Consider the following 18,875-nt stretch of genomic DNA (forward strand, 5'->3'; position numbering starts at 1 on the left):
GGGGACCTACTGCCCCCCCCCGGCCCCCACCCCTGAGCGGCGGGTGGGGGCCCTAAAATGATCAGTAAGGGGGGGGACCTACTGTCCCCCCCCCGGCCCCCACCCCTGTGCGGCGGGTGGGGGCCCTAAAATGATCAATAAGGGGTGGGACCTACTGTCCCCCCCCCCGGCCCCCACCCCTGAGCGGCGGGTGGGGGCCCTAAAATGATCAATAAGGGGGGGGACCTACTGTCCCCCCCCCCGGCCCCCACCCCTGAGCGGCGGGTGGGGGCCCTAAAATGATCAATAAGGGGGGGGACCTACTGTCCCCCCCCCGGCCCCCACCCCTGTGCGGCGGGTGGGGGCCCTAAAATTATCAATAAGGGGGGGGGACCTACTGTCCCCCCCCCCCGGCCCCCACCCCTGAGCGGTGGGTGGGGGCCCTAAATACAAAGGGGGGGGGACCCTAGTTAACCCTCCCCCCCCCAAAAAAAAATATCTCCCTACCTACCCCCCTCACCCTAAAAATAATGAGGGGGGACCATTAACTAAAAACCTGTAAAAAAAATTAGATAAAATCAACTTACCATTCGATGTTTTCTTTCTTCTAAAATCTTCTTTCTTCAGCCCCAAAAAAGGCCAAATAAAAATCCATAATAACCGACGCAATTAAAAAAAAAAAAAAAAAAACCGAGCGCAAAAAAAAATAATCCATCTTCACCCATGGAGGGCTCCGCGCAGACTGAGCTCCGCAGGGCGGGGGAAGGCTTATAAAGCCTTGCCCCGCCCTGCAATTAGGCTAAGAACACTCTGATTGGTGGGTTTCTTTGTCATTTTACAAGCGTGGGAAAGTTCTTTGGAATTTTCCCACGCTTGTAAAATGACACAGAGCACTGTGATTGGATGGATTTCAAGCCATCCAATCACAGTGCTCTGTGTCATTTTACAAGCGTGGGAAAGTTCTTTGGAATTTTCCCACGCTTGTAAAATGACAAAGAGCACTGTGATTGGATGGATTTCAAGCCATCCAATCACAGTGCTCTGTGTCATTTTACAAGCGTGGGAAAGTTCTTTGGAATTTTCCCACGCTTGTAAAATGACAAAGAGCACTGTGATTGGATGGATTTCAAGCCATCCAATCACCGTGCTCTGTGTCATTTTACAAGCGTGGGAAAGTTCTTTGGAATTTTCCCACGCTTGTAAAATGACAAAGAGCACTGTGATTGGATGGATTTCAAGCCATCCAATCACAGTGCTCTGTGTCATTTTACAAGCGTGGGAAAGTTCTTTGGAATTTTCCCACGCTTGTAAAATGACAAAGAGCACTGTGATTGGATGGATTTCAAGCCATCCAATCACCGTGCTCTGTGTCATTTTACAAGCGTGGGAAAGTTCTTTGGAATTTTCCCACGCTTGTAAAATGACACAGAGCAATGTGATTGGATGGCTTGAAATCCATCCAATCACAGTGCTCTGTGTCATTTTACAAGCGTGGGAAAATTCCAAAGAACTTTCCCACGCTTGTAAAATGACAAAGAGCACTGTGATTGGATGGATTTCAAGCCATCCAATCACATTGCTCTGTGTCATTTTACAAGCGTGGGAAAATTCCAAAGAACTTTCCCACGCTTGTAAAATGACAAAGAGCACTCTGATTGGCTTAAACCCACCAATCAGAGTGTTCTTAGCCTAATTGCAGGGCGGGGCAAGGCTTTATAAGCCTTCCCCCGCCCTGCGGAGCTCAGTCTGCGCGGAGCCCTCCATGGGTGAAGATGGATTATTTTTTTTGCGCTCGGGTTTTTTTTTTTTTTTTTTATTGCGTCGGTTATTATGGATTTTTATTTGGCCTTTTTTGGGGCTGAAGAAAGAAGATTTTAGAAGCAAGAAAACATCGAATGGTAAGTTGTTTTTATCTTATTTTTTTTTTCTTTACAGGTTTTTAGTTAAAGGGTCCCCCCTCATTATTTTTAGGGTGAGGGGGTAGGTAGGGAGATAAGTTTTTTTTTGGGGGGGGGGGGGGGGGGGGAGAGAGGGTTAACTAGGGTCCCCACCCCCTTTGTATTTAGGGCCCCCACCCACCGCTCAGGGGTGGGGGCCGGGGGGGGACAATAGGTCCCCCCCTATTGATAATTTTAGGGCCCCCACCCACCGCTCAGGGGTGGGGGCCGGGGGGGGGGGCAGTAGGTCCCCCCCCTTATTGTGAATTTTAGGGCCCCCACCCGCCGCACAGGGGTGGGGGCCGGGGGGGGACAGTAGGTCCCCCCCCTATTGTGAATTTTAGGGCCCCCACCCACCGCTCAGGGGTGGGGGCCGGGGGGGGGGGGCAGTAGGTCCCCCCCCTTATTGTGAATTTTAGGGCCCCCACCCACCGCTCAGGGGTGGGGGCCGGGGAGGGGGGGCAGTAGGCCCCCCCCCCTTATTGTGAATTTTAGGGCCCCCACCCGCCGCACAGGGGTGGGGGCCGGGGGGGGGGGCAGTATGTCCCCCCCTTATTTTTTATTTTAAGGCCCCCACCCACCGCACAGGGGTGGGGGCCGGGGGGGACAATAGGTCCCCCCTTATTGATAATTTTAGTGCCCCCACCCGCCGCACAGGGGTGGGGGCCGGGGGGGCAGTATGTGCCACCCTTATTTTTAGGGCCCCCACTCACCGCTCAGGGGTGGGGGCCGGGGGGGGGGGGGGAGGAGAGTAGGTCCGTCCCCCCCCTCCCTTCTACCACTATTGTGGCCAGACAGCATCCCTGTGGGTTCGGGCTTCAGCTGTCAGCTGAAGCCACGCCCACAGCAGTGCTGACAGGCTGTCAGCACACAAAGCGCGTTCACAGTGCTTTGTGTGCTGATAGCCCGTCTGATGCATTCACCCAGAATGCATCGGACGAGAGGCCTTTTTAGGGCCTCTGAACTCGGAAGTCCCTCTGGTGGCCGTCTGATTGACTGCAACAAGAGGTGTTCCAAGCTTCCAATGTAAACACTGCATTTTCTCAGAAAATACAGTGCTTACAAGAAAAAGGCTCCGGGTAGCTGTAGCACTCACCTAAACAACCTCATTAAGCTGAAGTTGTTCAGGTGACTATAGTGTCCCTTTAATACACGTTGGTAGATGCTCGACCGGATCTTTAAATAGAAAATCTAGGTACTTAGCAATGGGCTCTAGTACCCCATCAATAGCAGAAACTATCGGACGTCCAGGTGGGGACTGCAGACTCTTGTGTATTTTGGGCAGTGTGTATATAATTGGCGTTCTAGGGTTACTTTTCTTCAAAAAGTTGAATAAGTCCAATTCTATGTATCCTGCTCGTAGTCCTGTAACAAGAGTATCTTCAATTTTGTGCATCACTGTAGAGGTTGGATCATTGTTCAAAAGAGTGTAGGTATTATGGTCTGCCAATTGTCTATTAATTTCCGATGCATAGTCCTCATAAGTAAGAAGCACCATCCCACCTCCTTTGTCCGCAGGTATCAATACAATAGATGGATGGATCATTAGCTAGACTCTGTATGAGGTTACGTTGAGCTCTAGACATATTACTATGTCTAACTCGATGTTCCTTCAGAATGTTGTCAGTATGGGTCTTCAAAGACGTAAGATAAGTCCTCAGTATGGGTCTTCAAAGACGTAAGATAAGTCCTATTTACAGTGTATATCCCGAGAGGATCCCATATGGACCATACTGTAGGCGTCTTTATTATGAGTACATGGATCCATTTGAGGGACCATTGCTCCAATCGCCTTTCAGTGTCCATACTTAGATCAGTGAGTATACAAATAATCGTCATGATATAAGTAGATAAATTAATCTATAAAGAATCCCCTTACGGGATTTTGATTATAACTCTTAAATCTGGGAATTACACTGTTGTGCAGTAGACTATCATATTTTTAATATATTAAGCATAGTGTAGGTAGTGATTGCATATTATGTCACACTGCAACCCCATATTAGCAAAGTGTCTTCCCTCCTTATGTTATATCTAAGAGTTGGATTACATGTAAATTTAGGCACATGTCACTTTAAGAGGTTATCACAGCACTGCACGGTTTCTAAATATATCAGAGCACTTGCACTCTTTGTATTTTTTGGTAAATGAATATTTACCTTTCTTCTCACTACACACTTTAGTATATACACTGTGATGTGTACTTATATAGGAATAGATATAGTGTATTTTTGCACATAGCACTTTAGAAGCATGGATTCACAGACATGCTTATATGTCTATATTGCTGAGTTCTCGATCTATATAGTAGATCATAAGCAGATTCACTTGATCTCTTTATGACAGCTCGACACTAAGTTTGAGCTGAGCTATTAGCACTAATCACTTGTCACGTTACATAGGATCATGTAAACACGGATCTGTTTACCAGTCACCATGGTGATGGAGAGGCTGCACTATCACACCGGAAGGGGTTGAGCGGATAGACACGCATGCGCGATGGGGAACGGACCACGCCAGCACACAGGTGGAGGTGGTTTGGTAAGTTAGTATTTTCTTATTTAAGTTGAATATTGTATAATGTATTTTATGTCCTGATGAAAGTCCACAACGGTAGACTGAAACGTCGACCTCTCGATCTATTGGATTAAAAAGGTCTTCTTACCTTTGCAACACAAAAGTCCTTGAGTGCTGGCTTTCTTTGAATTCTATACGTTTGTGCAGCTGAGCACCGGGCAGAAACTGAAGGAGAGCTGGAGTGCAACTCCCATCATTTTTGTATTATATATATAATATATATGTATATTATATATGTATATTATATATATTTAACGTCATACATAGTGTATTTTAATACTAATATAAGTACATATATTAGTATTAAAATACACTTAGAATGACGTTACATATATATAATATACATATATTATATATATAATAGATATATATACATATATTATATATATAAATACGTATAATTACAATAATAAATAAATAAAATAATAAAATTAATAAATAAAATATTGAAACAAAATTTAATATAAATTATATATACATATGTAATTTCATTCTAACTGTATTTTGTTATTAATATATATATATTGGTAACAAAATACACTTAGAATGACATTCTATATATATCTATCTATATATAAAATGCAAATAACCGCAAATATATATATATATATAGATAAATACATATAATTACATAAAAGTAATTTGTGACTAAGTGGCTAAGTGGCTACTAAAAAAGACTAAACATACCCCACTTTCAATACCTTGGCTTGTCTACTTTTTCAAATGCTATGCCATTATGGGGGTAATTCTCATTCCTGACTACCACACCGTCTCAAAGGTAACATTACTAATCTGGAAAATTTCAATTTGAAAATGGAATGTTCTATATTTGACCCTGTAACTTTCCAAAACAACATAAAACCTGTTAATGGGGGGTACTGTTGTACTCGTGACACATCGCTGATTACAAATATGTGCATTTTTTTGCAGTAAAACCTAACAGTATTATGAAATTCACAGTTAAAATGTCAGACGGAAATGCAAATTTTAAAAAAAATCTTATTTTCTCACATTTTTAAAAAATGTTATTCATAATAAATTATGTTCCATATATGAATAGTTAATGATAAATTAAAGCCCTGTTTCTCCTGAACAAAATTATATATAATAAGTGTGGGTGCATATAATTTGAAAGAGGGGAACTACGGGTGAACAGACATATAACGCAAATTCTAGTTTTTGTTTACGTTTTGTTTTGATCAGAACGTGCACTATTGACTCCGTCCTGAAGGTGTCCTTAATATTATGTTAAATGTTAATTTTAGTCACCACACATCCTCATTGTTTTGTTTTATAGTATATCTCACTGTGACAATCTCTGGTCATTTTTTATTTTTTAAAAGTGATAAAAATATGAGGAGCGCCCGAACAGGGACTTGAACCCTGGACCCTCAGATTAAAAGTCTGATGCTCTACCGACTGAGCTATCCGGGCTCCTTTATACAATGAGACAACCAGTCAATTCGTGCAAAAACTGGTGGTAATACTGAACTTATACTTTCAAATAGAAAAAAGGTAGGATTAGGGTAGTGGTAGGAGACAGAGATACGCAGCATCAAGGGAGCCCCAACAACTTTTTTAAACCCTTCGAGACCACACCGTTTTAAAAAAAATTCTTACCGTTAAGGACCAGGGCTGTTTTTACATTTCTACGGTGTTTGTGTTTAGCTGTGATTATCCTCTTATTCGTTTACTGTACCCACACATATTATACACAGTTTTCTCGCCATTAAATAGTATTTCTAATACCATTATTTTCATCATATCTTATAATTTACTATAAAAAAAATGATAAAATATGATGAAATTTAAAAAAAAAAAACACTTTTTCCAACTTTGACCCCCAAAATCTGTTACGCATCTACAAAACACGTGCTAAATAGTTTCTAAATTTTGTTCTGAGTTTAGAAATGCCCAATGTTAACATGTTCTTAGCTTTTATTTTGCAAGTTATAGGGCATTAAGTACAACTAGCATTTTGCTATTTCCAAACCCTTTTCCTTTTTTTTTTTCAAAATTAGTAGTTACATTGTAACACTGATATCTGTCAGGAATCCCTGAAAAACTCTTCACATGTATATAATTTTTAAAAGAAGACAACCTATGGTATTAAACATGGGGTATTTTGACTCTTTTCATGCAACCATTTTACCAGCAATCTATGCCAAATTGAAAAAAAAAAAAATAATTGCTGATTTTTTTGACATACTTAGCAATTTAAGAATACATGTACTGATAACTTTAAGGGTTACTGTCAAAGAACACCCCAATATGTGTTCATCAACATCTCCCGAGTACAGTGATACCACCCATGTATAGGTGTGTCGGGTTCTCTGGGGGCTAAAAGACCTTATTTGGAGGTTGCGCATTCCAGTTTTCCAACCTGGAATTTTCACAGCTGGTCATCATGCACCCATGTCCCATTTGGGACATTTTTAAAGCTGACCAATGTAATTTACCCCCATCAAACCATATATTTTTGAAAAGTAGAAACCCTAGGGTATTTCAAATCATGGTATTTTAACACTTTCCATGCACTTATTCTACCACCAGTCTTTGTCAAGCTTTCGGGTAGTAATTTTTAATGTTGTTTTTCTCTCACATTGTACTTAAGGCATGGATTCTCAGTTCCTGTTAAGTATTACTGACAAAGAAAACCCCAATATGTGTTCAGAAACATCTCCCGAGTACAATTGTGCCCCCAATGTTCAGGTTTTATGTTTTTTTGGCAAACTTACAGGGGTCAAATGTAAGGCTTTCCTCTTTTCCATGTTTGCATATTGAAATTTGCCCGATTCGTTTGCTTGGCCTCTGTTGCCTTTGAGACCGTATAGCAGCCCAGGAATGAAAATTAACCCCATCATGGCATACCATTTGTTAAAGTAGACAACCCATGGTATTGTCACTTAGTCACAAACCCTGGCCAAAATTAGCATTTATATTTGTTTTTTTTGCATTTTTCACACATAAACTGCCATTTCACTGATGATATTATCAGTATAATTCATTTTACTGCTCTAAAACACTCATATTTGTGCAGGGTAATGTCTCACGAGTACAACAGTACCCCTCAAGTACAGGTTTTATGGTGATTTGGAAAGTTACAGGGTCAAACATAAGATTTGCCAATTTTTGTTTTTGTAAATTGCTATTTGCCAGATTGGCTATGTAGATTTCGAGACGGTATGGCAGCCCAGAAATGAACCCCTACCATAATATACCATTTAAAAACGTACAGCGAGAAGACACTGAATCAATCCCGACGCTCAAAGATGGCGGAGGTCGGACGAGGCAAGGACCTGGAGCAGGGGTGGCCATATGACTATGCCGCAGATACCCAGGCGAAGTTAGATAAAATATTTAATCGCTTCTGGTGGAGACTGCAGCAGCGATGCACTGCACATACGGTCAGTACACAGCCGGGAGGCAAGACGGCTCAAATACGACCGGTGAAAGGGCCTGCCAAGAGCCGGGCACAGGACGCTGCCTGCACCAACTCGGCACACCCGACACCAGGGCCGCCGTAGGCCGCAGGTCCCAGGACGTGCCACCAATGGATGAAAGCTCCCAGGCCCTCCAGAGGACTACCCCCAAGGCACACACAAAGAGTCACAAGGCACCAACCCAGACCCACGTGACGGATCTACAGGGCCCATCAGCTGAACTCACCGGGGCCAACCCAGAAACACACCAGACCACAAACCTTTGACAAGTCTATAAAGACTCTCTCCTAAGCACGAGACAGGGCTGACTACTCCACCAAGCTCCACAACGCAACCCTGGCAGCCAACGAGTCAAGTTACAAGGTCTGGGGCAGGAGGGGAGCCCTACTGGGGACTTTGGGACTCTTACCTATCCTCTGTCGGGTTGGGGTGGGCTGAAGCTGAAATACAAAGTCTAGTGGGCTATAGGACACCTGCACCCCAGCCCATGCCCTTGTGCTGTTGAAAGTATACACTTAAAACGTGTCCTAACCTCTAACATATTACCTATGATTCTTTACAATAGCTCTAGAGTGAACGACTACATACTCTTGTTTAGTACTCTGTCAAAATGAGCATTCTTCTTGACATACATATCACGCACGCTTCTACACTTGTTCAATGTATTACTCATGTTTATATGGCCTGCTTCTGGACTGATCTCTATATAAAAAAAAGTGCAAGCCTCTTCACATGACCTGTTATGTACACGCAACTTACCTTATCATATTAACTACCTATGTCATGCTGTACAATGCTTGTTTACCATCTATGCACTACTAAAATAAAGAATAAAAAAAATTAAAATAAAAAATAATAAAAATATATACAAGTGAAGGGTTATTCGGGGATTACAATGTAACTTAAGCATTAATTTTGAAAACAAATGGATTGGAAATAGCAAAGTGCTACTTGTACTTTTTGCCCTATAACTTGCAAAAAAAGCTAAGAACATGTTAACATTGGGCAGGGCTTCCATCAGAAATTTTGGGGCCCGTGACAAAGCACAAGGTCTGGGCCCCCCCCCACCCCCTCTCTCCCGGGCCCGCCCACGCCCTACCTAGTCCGCTGACAATGATGCAGGACTGAATGTGGTGTGTATAGTGGAAGTGAATTAGAATGTGTGTAATGGATGTAGTGTTTGTGTGTTTTAGATACTGTTTGTGCAGTGAATGCAGAGTGTGTGTTTGTGTAGCGGATGCAGTGTGTATAGTGAACGAAGAGTGTGTTTGAGTAGTGTTTGATGTAGTGTGTGTACAGTGATGTAGTGTGTGTTTGTCTAGTGGATGCAGTGTTTGTATGTACTAGATGAAATGTGTTTAGTGGATACAGTGTCTGTAGTGGATGTAGTGTGTGTATTAGACGCAGTGTCTGTGTATAGTGAATGCAGAGTGTTTCAATTTGTGTTGGATGTAGTGTGTGTACTGTGAATACAGGATGTTTGTGTAGTGGATGCTGTGTGTACAGTTAATGCAGAGTGTGTGTCAGTATAGTGAATCCAGAGTGTGTGCATAGTTTAGTGAATGCAGAGTGTGTGTTAGTGTGTAATGAATGCAGAGTGTGTGTTAGTTTGTAATGAATGCAGAGTGTGTGTTAGTGTGTAGTGAATGCAGAGTGTGTCAGTGTAATGAATGTAGTGTGTGTGTTAGTGCAGTGAATGCAGAGTGTGTGTAAATGTTTAGTGAATGCAGAGTGTGTGGTAATGTGTAGTGAATGCAGAGAGTGTGTTAGTGTGTAGCGGATGCAGAGTGTGTGTTAGTGTAGTGAATCCAGTGTCTTAATGAGTAGTGAATGCAGAGGGTGTTTTAGTGTGTAGCGGATGCAGAGTGTGTTTGAGTAGTGGATGTAGTGTGTGTACAGTGATGTAGTGTGTGTTTGTGTAGTGGATGTAGTGTTTGTATGTACTAGATGAAATGTGTTTAGTGGATGCAGTGTCTGTAGTGGATGTAGTGTGTGTATTAGACGCAGTGTCTGTGTATAGTGAATGCAGAGTGTTTCAATTTGTGGTGGCTGTATTGTGTGTACTGTGAATACAGGATGTTTGTGTAGTGGATGCTGTGTGTACAGTTGATGCAGAGTGTATGTTAGTGTAGTGAATGCAGAGTGTGTGTCAGTATAGTGAATCCAGAGTGTGTGCATTGTTTAGTGAATGCAGAGTGTGTGTTAGTGTGTAATAAATGCAGAGTGTGTGTTAGGGTGTAGTGAATGCAGAGTGTGTCAGTGTAATGAATGTAGTGTGTGTGTAAATTTGTTGTGAATGCAGAGTGTGTGTTAATGTGTAGTGAATGCAGAGAGTGTGTTAATGTGTAGTGAATGCAGAGAGTGTGTTAGTGTGTAGCAGATGCAGAGTGTGTGTTAGTGTGTAGCGGATGCAAAGTGTGTGTTAGTGTAGTGAATGCAGAGTGTTAGTGTGTAGCAGATGCAGAGTGTGTGTTAGTGTGTAGCGGATGCAGAGTGTGTGTTAGTGTGTAGCGGATGCAGAGTGTGTGTTAGTGTAGTGAATGCAGAGTGTTAATGTGTAGTAAATGCAGAGAGTGTGTTAGTGTGTAGCGGATGCAGAGTGTGTGTTAGTGTAGTGAATGCAGAGTGTGTTCATGTGTTGCGAATGCAGAGTGTGTGTCAGTATAGTGTATGCAGTGAGTGTGTTAGTGTGTAGTGTATGCAGAGTGCATGTTGTATTAGTGAATGCAGTGTGTGTATTGTATTAGTGTATGCAGTGTGTGTGTTAGTTTATGCAGTGTGTGTTGTGCTAGTGTATGCAGTATGTGTGTTGTGTTAGTGTATGCAGTGTGTGTGTTAATGTATGCAGTGTGCATGTTGTATTAGTGTATGCAGTGTGTGTGTTAGTGTATGCAGTGTGTGTTGTATTAGTGTATGCAGTGTGTGTTGTGTCAGTGTATGCAGAGTGTGTGTTGTGTTAGTGTATGCAGAGTGTGTGTTGTGTTGGTGTATGCAGTGTGTGTGTGTTGTGTCAGTGTATGTAGTGTGTGTGTTGTGTTAGTGTATGTAGTGTGTGTGTGTTGTGCCAGTGTATGCAGTGTGTGTGTGTGTGTTGTGTCAGTGTATGTAGTGTGTGTGTTGTGTTAGTGTATGTAGTGTGTGTGTGTTTTGTGTCAGTGTATGTAGTGTGTGTTGTGTCAGTGTATGTAGTGTGTGTGTGTGTTGTGTTGTGTCAGTGCATGTAGTGCGTGTGTGTGTTGTGTCAGTGTATGTAGTGTGTGTGTGTGTGTGTGTGTAAATGTGCAATCTGAGGGGGAGGGGGAGGAAGGGGCATTTTCACATAATTAAAAAAAAGATTTAAATTTAATTAAATTGTTTCTCCCCCCTCCCTGCTTACCTGGTCCAGGGAGGGGGAGATTCCATCCCTGGTGGTCCGGTGGGGGCCCTCACGGCTCCCTGTTACCGCAGAGGGGGCCCAGGCAGCACACAGCTTCTCCTCTTCTCTCTTCTAATAAGTCTCGCGAGACCCGCGGAGTGTTGCCATGGCAACTGGGTCTCGCGAGAGTTATTAGAAGAGAGAAGAGAAGAGGCAGTGTGCTGGGCCCCCTCTGCGGTAACGGGGAGCCGGGGGCCCGCGGCTGCACGCATAGATCGCGATATTCGCTATCTATGTGTGCAGAGAGGGAAAGTGGGGCCCAGGACTGCCAGAGCAGCCCGGGCCCCCCAGGACCGCCGGGACCCGTGACAACCGGTCACCCCCTGATGGCGGCCCTGACATTGGGTATTTCTAAACTCAGGACAAATTTTAGGAACTATTTAGCATGGGTGTTTTTGGGTGGTTGTAGATGCGTAACAGATTTTGGGAATCAAAGTTAGAAAAGGTGTGTTTTATACTTTATTTATACTTTTTTTATAGTAAATTATATGATATGATGAAAATATTGGTATCTTTAGAAAGAACATTTAATGGCAAGAAAAACTGTATATAATATGTGTGGGAACAGTATATGAGTAAGAGGAAAATTAAAGCTAAACACAAACAAAGCAGAAATTTAAAAAACAGCCCTGGTCGTTAATGGTAAGAAAATTGAAACACCGTCTGGTCACTAAGGGGTTAATTTAACAACAGCTTGCAACACTTGATAACGCGGGACCTATGCGCCCCACCTTCAAAAATAACCAAAACACATACACTAACCTGCCATATCTCATGCACTATAACTGGCTTTAATATCAGACTATCAAAGCTAAGCCAAGGACAGAGAGAGGAAAAAAAAAAGAGGAAAACTCATGCGAACAACACCAGTATACAATCAGGACCCTATGAAGCTGCAGCCACCACCTGTACAGCGTGGCAATACTTAAGGCTGCAAACCTGTTGTCTCCTAAAGCCTATTTATAGCACCACCTCTAGCTGACAGGGCTACTCACTACATGACCAACTGCTAATATTTCTGTCATTGCATGAGTTGCACTTATCCCCTGAGGACCTAGTTTGTATTTTGAAACGAGGTATAGCATATGCTACCGCTGTATATGATGTTACATATGTTCCTTGCTCCTTGTAATACGGTATACTATGTCTTTGGTGCAAATACCTCAATAAAAACCTGACAAAAAAAACAAAAACAAAAAAAAAACGACTACCCAAACGTTTGACAAAGACTGGTGGTAGAATTAGTGCATGGAAAGTGTTAAAATACCACCATTTGAAATACCCTAGGGTGTCTACTTTTCAGAAATACCCTAGGGGGTAAATTACATTAGCTGGAAAAAATGTCCCAAATAGAACATGGGTGCACGAAGAACAGCTGAGAAAATTCCAAGTTGGAAAACTGGAATGTGCACCCTCCAAATAAGGTCTTTTAGCCCCCAGAGAACCCGACACACTGGTCACTAAGAGGTTAAATTTGATACTCGCTTTGAATGCACTTCTGATTCTAACTTTAGTGAATACCCTGTAGATCTATTTTTACATGAAGTGTTTAGGAAAGCTGTGTAAGGCACATGCATGAAGGTGTGACTAGACACAGATACATGCACTGGAACATACACGCACTGGAACATACACGTACTGGACACACACTGACACACAAATACACCAACTCAGATACACACACACCCTGACACAGACTTCCTTACTTTGTTTCAGTCTATCTTTTGACTAGGTTGGAATTTCATTATCATTTTTTTCTAAAAACGCCTTAGACACATCTGGATAGTCTCTAAATGCTGGGCTGGTAGATGTGCCTTGAAGACTGGTTTGGAAACCACTGTGAAACCACTGCTTTAGAGTTTGAAGACAAAAAAAGCATAACTTCAGACATTCTGAGGTATGTGATCAGGGCCCACCCGCACCTGAGGTGGGGTGTCGTCAGTGAAGAAGCAAAACATGCGGCAAGAAAACAGCAGAGTTGAGAACTATAAACTGTGATTATGCAAACTGATGTTAGGGGGGAAGGGGGGAGTGCTAACAATGACTCAGCAGCAGGTATGTAGATTTTCAAAACACCATACAAATGAGAAAGGTAGAAAGGAAAACAGAAAAGGACAGTTGACTTTATATGATGTCTTTAGGTCAAGTAAGTTCACTCATAAACTCTAGTAAAGCTATTACTTCTATTACTTTGTAAATTAAAACTGGTGACTTTGGCTTTCCAGTTACGACGAAATGTTTCCCATTAAACCATTTAAAGACGGTTTCTGGTATTTTATACCAGAAAGCATTCCACCAGAGATGGAGATGAGTGCCCAGAGCTATCTTTCAGTGCCGTTAATTAACATGAAAGGGAGAGTATAAATAATGTAAAAACGGGGTTGATGGATACTACAGGGAGAAGCTTAGATTCAGTCTCATGGGATTTAGTACATATTGAGCGGTGGTGGGTTAAGTCATATCTTTTACCACTGAGACTCACAGGGTTATTCACTAAAGGGAGAATTCAAAGTGAATTTCGATTTTAAGGTCAAAGAAGCCGAAATAGAAGTATAGCGGACTTGGAGAATAAGTCCAATTTGGCTAGTTTTACCTTACATTTTCAATTTACATTGAATTCTCACTTTAGTAAATAGGTTTCCTACCAAAACATCTTCCACGTGCCTATAAAGGAAGGATCAGGGGGTGGTGGTTGTTACTCAAGCAGTGAGTAAATATAAGAAGCTCTATTTTACATGAAAGGATTATTAAAAGTGAACTCAAAAGTAGTCAAGAGTCTGGAGGTGTGATGTTTTTTTTTTATTATTAAAACAAAGGTACAGTGTTTTACTGTGAAAATAAAGTAAAATAAAATATTGTGTCACTGTATATAGAATGCCAGACTAGACCGTACATAGGCAGAAAACAGAATGGAGAACCTCCCCCCTCTGAAAATATGCAAAACTATTCGATTAATGTTTTGGGGGGGATATATCTAGTAAATGCTTGATTTTTAAAAAATATTTTTGCTAAAGTGGTCCGGTAATATGCTATTTTTTTTAATTGTGATTAAACATTTGATTGTGGTTTTAAACATGTCCTTGCAAGATCTTATTTTGCAAAGTGATTTTCTATATGCAAAATGTAAGGTTCCACCGAGATTTGAACTCGGATCGCTGGATTCAGAGTCCAGAGTGCTAACCATTACACCATGGAACCATCCTGAAGCCAGTTGACACAGACCTTTGAGCATGTGGCTATAGACTGGAGAATAAAGAGTCAACTATTTTTTTCAATAGCTGCATAGACATCTTTATAAGAAACTGTCAATTGCCCTATTCACAAGTACAGACTATTTAAAATTATTTACAGAAGCCCAGACTTTCTTGAAAACATGAACATTTTTATTAAATGTTGTCAAAAATGATTTAAAATAAAAAAAAAAAAGGTTCCACCGAGATTTGAACTCGGATCGCTGGATTCAAAGTCCAGAGTGCTAACCATTACACCATGGAACCAGAAGATAGTACTTCATCATGGTTATTTCATAATTGAACAATACCTTTCCATGTAATGGAAGGTAATTGAACTGTAACAGGTTGATTAAGAAAAATGTTCAAGGAAATAAAGAAGGGCTACACTGATATCGGTACTTGCTCACTCATACATTCCTAAATTGTGATTTGTTTGAAATGTAAGAACTTTGTTTACAAAGTCCATTTGCAAAATTAAGGTCCCACCGAGATTTGAACTCGGATCGCTGGATTCAGAGTCCAGAGTGCTAACCATTACACCATGGAACCTTCCTGTACACCAGAAAACATGTGACCACTAACTGTCATACACCTTCATCCAATAGCTCAATAAAACATTAGAAAAATAAAAACAACTGCTGTGGAACAGTCCTAGGTCAGTTGAAAATATAAGCAGATATTGCAAACCAGAATAGCATAATTTTATTAAAACTATTAGTTGCCAGTAAAAAATTATATCTGCTGGAATGGCTGAAAAATAAAATATGAATGTTGTGTCAGACGCTGAATATAGAACACCAGACTGGACAGTGCAGATGTAGATGTCAACATGATAGATGTCAAGCAAAATGTTAAAGGACCACTATAGGCACCCAGACCACTTCAGCTTAATGAAGTGGTCTGGCTGCCTGGTCCAGCTAAGGTTAACCCTTTTTTCTATAAACATAGCAGTTTCAGAGAAGGTCCTGGGGGCTTAAGCCGTTACGGTGTTCTATGCCGCCGCAACGGCTTTAAAGCCCTTTAAAGCCTCGACGGCATAGAACGCTGTAACGGCGTTAAGGGGTTAAAGAAAAGTCAAGACAAAACGTAAACAAACACATTTGCGCTATATGTCTGTTCAGGCGTAATTCGCCTCTTTCATAATATGTGCACACTTATTATATATAATTTTATGCAGGGGAAACAGGGCTTTCATTTAACATCAAATATTTATGTATGAAACATCATTTACTATGAATAAAATATTAACAAATGGGAGAAAATAAGAATACGTGACATTCTAACTGTGAATGTCATAATACTGTTTGCTTTTACTGCAATAAAATAAAAATACACATATTTGTATTCAGCGATGTCTCACGTGTAAAACAGTACCCCCTATGTTTTGGGAAATTACAGAGTCAAATATAGCATGTTACACTTTTCAGTTTTTTCACATTCAAATTCGTCAGATTGGTTACGTTGCCTTTGAGACCGTATGGTCTTAAACCATACCATACGGCAGGGGTCCTCAAACTCCGGCCCCCCAGATGTTGCTGAACTACAACTCCCATGATTCTCTGTCTATCTATGTAATTCCAAGAATCATGGGAGTTGTAGTTCAGAAACATCTGGGGGGCCGGAGTTTGAGGACCCCTGCCATATGGTCTCAAAGGCAACGTAACCAATCTGGCGAATTTCAATGTGAAAAAACTTAAACGCAAGCCTTATATTTGACTCTGTAACTTTTGAAAACACAGCAAAACCTGTACATGAGAGGTACTTTTATATTCAGGAGACTTTGCTGAGCACAAATATTAGTGTTTCAAAACAGTAAAATGGATTACAATAATTATATCGTCCGTGTAAGTGCCATTTGTGTGTGAAAAATATTTTACTTTCACTGACGATATCATCGTTGTACTACATTTTACTGTTTTGAAACACTAATATTTGTGTTCATCGAAGTCTTCAGCGAAGTCTTCAGACTTAAATATAGTGCTAGCAAATCAAATTCCCTGGACTTTTGGCCTGGGTTGTCAGGCAGGTCCCACAAATTGTTATTAACAAAATGACCTAATTATGTAAAATTATTTAATAATTAAATTTTGTAACGTATTTACATATTTATTTATTTTATATTATTATAATTATATATTAATATTAAAATACACTTAGACAGTGTATGTGTGTGTATATATATATATATATATATATATATATACATATATATATATATATATATATATACTTAGATAATATCTATATGATCTAAGTATATATAATTTAATTTTAAACTGTTTTAACATCTTTTTATTTATTTATTTAAAGGCAGCAGGGGGAGTACCTGTCACAAGGATTTAAGGGCCAAAATGGACGGAGGGGGACTCCCTGGGCTGCCAGGTGAGTCCCCACACCGGAAAGAAGAAAGGACGGCGGAGACGTGCTATGCCGCCCCCCCGGAGTTTAGAGCCGGGTCCCCAAGGACGGCATAGCACGCCCGCCATTCTTAAGAGGTTAATAGAAAGAAGCTCAGACTTTCTTAAAAACATTCAAAAGTATTTTCTTACATTTTGTTGCTTAACAAAAGAAAGTTATAGGTTCCACCGAGATTTGAACTCGGATCGCTGGATTCAAAGTCCAGAGTGCTAACCATTACACCATGGAACCAAGCATAAATATCAAAATCATGAGTTGTCAGAACACTGCAAAAACCTTTCAGTTTGATTGAACACAACTCTGCCATGAAAGGGTTTCTTCAACTTTTTTTTTTTTAAATATATATCTTTATAAAATATACATATTGATGGTGTTCAAATTTCACTGAAAGTACTAGGACCAGCAGAAAGACAATGATGGACAAGTTCAGTTAGTAAAACTCGCCTTTATCTACCTCTCTTGGGGCAATGTCACCCTCAGGGGTCTTTGCAAATTATGCAGTCATCATACAATAACAGTAGCGCTTTAAATATGCCTTTGGTAGATTTGCAAAAATGTAAGGTCCCACCGAGATTTGAACTCGGATCGCTGGATTCAGAGTCCAGAGTGCTAACCATTACACCATGGAACCTTCCTGACAACAGCTTCCATAGACATCAGAGCATGTGACCAGTGACAAGGTCATTTACTTTCACCCAACACAGATGTAAAATATATAAAAAAAATATAAATATAGAGATGCTCCAAACTAGAAATGATGCATACATTTTAATATAAGGTATATACAAAAAATAATAAAAAATTAGAGTAAAACAATAAACAAAAATCATTTGCCACTGACACACATTAAATTGTCAGCTTCCTCATAAGCTAGGATTAAAAATGAGTAACTGTGCATGCTTGTATGTTATATACACAAAGGTCAAGCAAAAATAGCCAAACTGACTCTAGCAGAGCTGGATGTAGTGTAGGGCTGTCCAACCGGCGGCCACCCAGATGTTGCTGAACTACAACTCCTATGATTCTTTCAATTAAAAAGATAGCCACGGGATAATGGGGGTTGTAGTTCAGCAACATCTAGGGAGCCGCAGGTTGGACAGCCCTGGTGTAGTGGATGTAGTGTGTGTGTTTCCGTAGGGAATGCAGTGTGTGTAAATAATATTGTAAAGCGCTACGGAATCTGTTGGCGCTATATAAATGGCAATAATAATAATAAAGTATGCATAGGAGCCTCTTACCTGTGGCCTGGGAGGTGGGAAATTACACTACCCGGTGGTCCAGTGACTTTGTGCAGGCTGCCAGCAGCTTTTATAGTGAAGTGGATGCCCAGCAAACTCCATATTCAGCCTTCGGTAAGTCTTCTGCTCTCGCGAGCACTGTCAAATAATTCCTGGAATAACCCACGGCAACCCTCTGAAATCCAGAGCTTGCAAGAGTTGGAGAGGACCTGCTCCCTGTGAGACTAAAGATGGAGTCTACTGGGCCACCTGTTCACTATACAGGCAGGTAGTGGCCTGGGGTCCCACAGAGGCATATTATAAATACATTTTGGGAATGAAGGCCGTGCCCCCCTGTACAGCCATATCGGCTGTACCCCTCTATTGATGGGCCTGCACATGCATATTGGACACAAAAGAAGACCATGTGCCTTTCTGTGTTCATTGTAAGTGCTTTCCATGATATGGATTCTTACGAATATAAAAAGATTCTAATTACATCTAAACTCACATAAGTATAATCCTCATTTACATGCTGTTTAACAAGAATATCAATGTAATGAAAGCAAATTTAATTTGATCCATTTTCCCATAAAAGCTTAATTACAGTAAGCAGCATATGTGACATTCATTTGCATTTGGAAACAAGATAACTT

At 41.0% G+C, this 18,875-nt stretch overlaps 7 non-coding genes across 7 annotated transcripts; all 7 read right to left on the reverse strand.

Moving 5' to 3' along the window:
- Positions 1–301: 301 nt before the first annotated feature.
- Positions 302–444, reverse strand: LOC134579718 (small Cajal body-specific RNA 11). Its single transcript, XR_010086257.1, has one exon. It is a non-coding gene; the product is annotated as a small Cajal body-specific RNA 11 (non-coding RNA).
- Positions 445–5,854: 5,410 nt separating this feature from the next.
- Positions 5,855–5,927, reverse strand: TRNAK-UUU (transfer RNA lysine (anticodon UUU)). Its single transcript has one exon. It is a non-coding gene; the product is annotated as a tRNA-Lys (tRNA).
- Positions 5,928–14,477: 8,550 nt separating this feature from the next.
- On the reverse strand, positions 14,478–14,549 carry TRNAQ-CUG (transfer RNA glutamine (anticodon CUG)). The gene has a single exon. It is a non-coding gene; the product is annotated as a tRNA-Gln (tRNA).
- A 227-nt stretch (positions 14,550–14,776) lies between these two features.
- Positions 14,777–14,848, reverse strand: TRNAQ-UUG (transfer RNA glutamine (anticodon UUG)). Its single transcript has one exon. It is a non-coding gene; the product is annotated as a tRNA-Gln (tRNA).
- A 213-nt stretch (positions 14,849–15,061) lies between these two features.
- Positions 15,062–15,133, reverse strand: TRNAQ-CUG (transfer RNA glutamine (anticodon CUG)). The gene has a single exon. It is a non-coding gene; the product is annotated as a tRNA-Gln (tRNA).
- Positions 15,134–17,161: 2,028 nt separating this feature from the next.
- Positions 17,162–17,233, reverse strand: TRNAQ-UUG (transfer RNA glutamine (anticodon UUG)). Its single transcript has one exon. It is a non-coding gene; the product is annotated as a tRNA-Gln (tRNA).
- Positions 17,234–17,561: 328 nt separating this feature from the next.
- On the reverse strand, positions 17,562–17,633 carry TRNAQ-CUG (transfer RNA glutamine (anticodon CUG)). Its single transcript has one exon. It is a non-coding gene; the product is annotated as a tRNA-Gln (tRNA).
- Positions 17,634–18,875: the final 1,242 nt, after the last annotated feature.

Source organism: Pelobates fuscus, chromosome 12 (assembly GCF_036172605.1).
Source record: "Pelobates fuscus isolate aPelFus1 chromosome 12, aPelFus1.pri, whole genome shotgun sequence".
Classification (NCBI taxonomy): domain Eukaryota; kingdom Metazoa; phylum Chordata; class Amphibia; order Anura; family Pelobatidae; genus Pelobates; species Pelobates fuscus.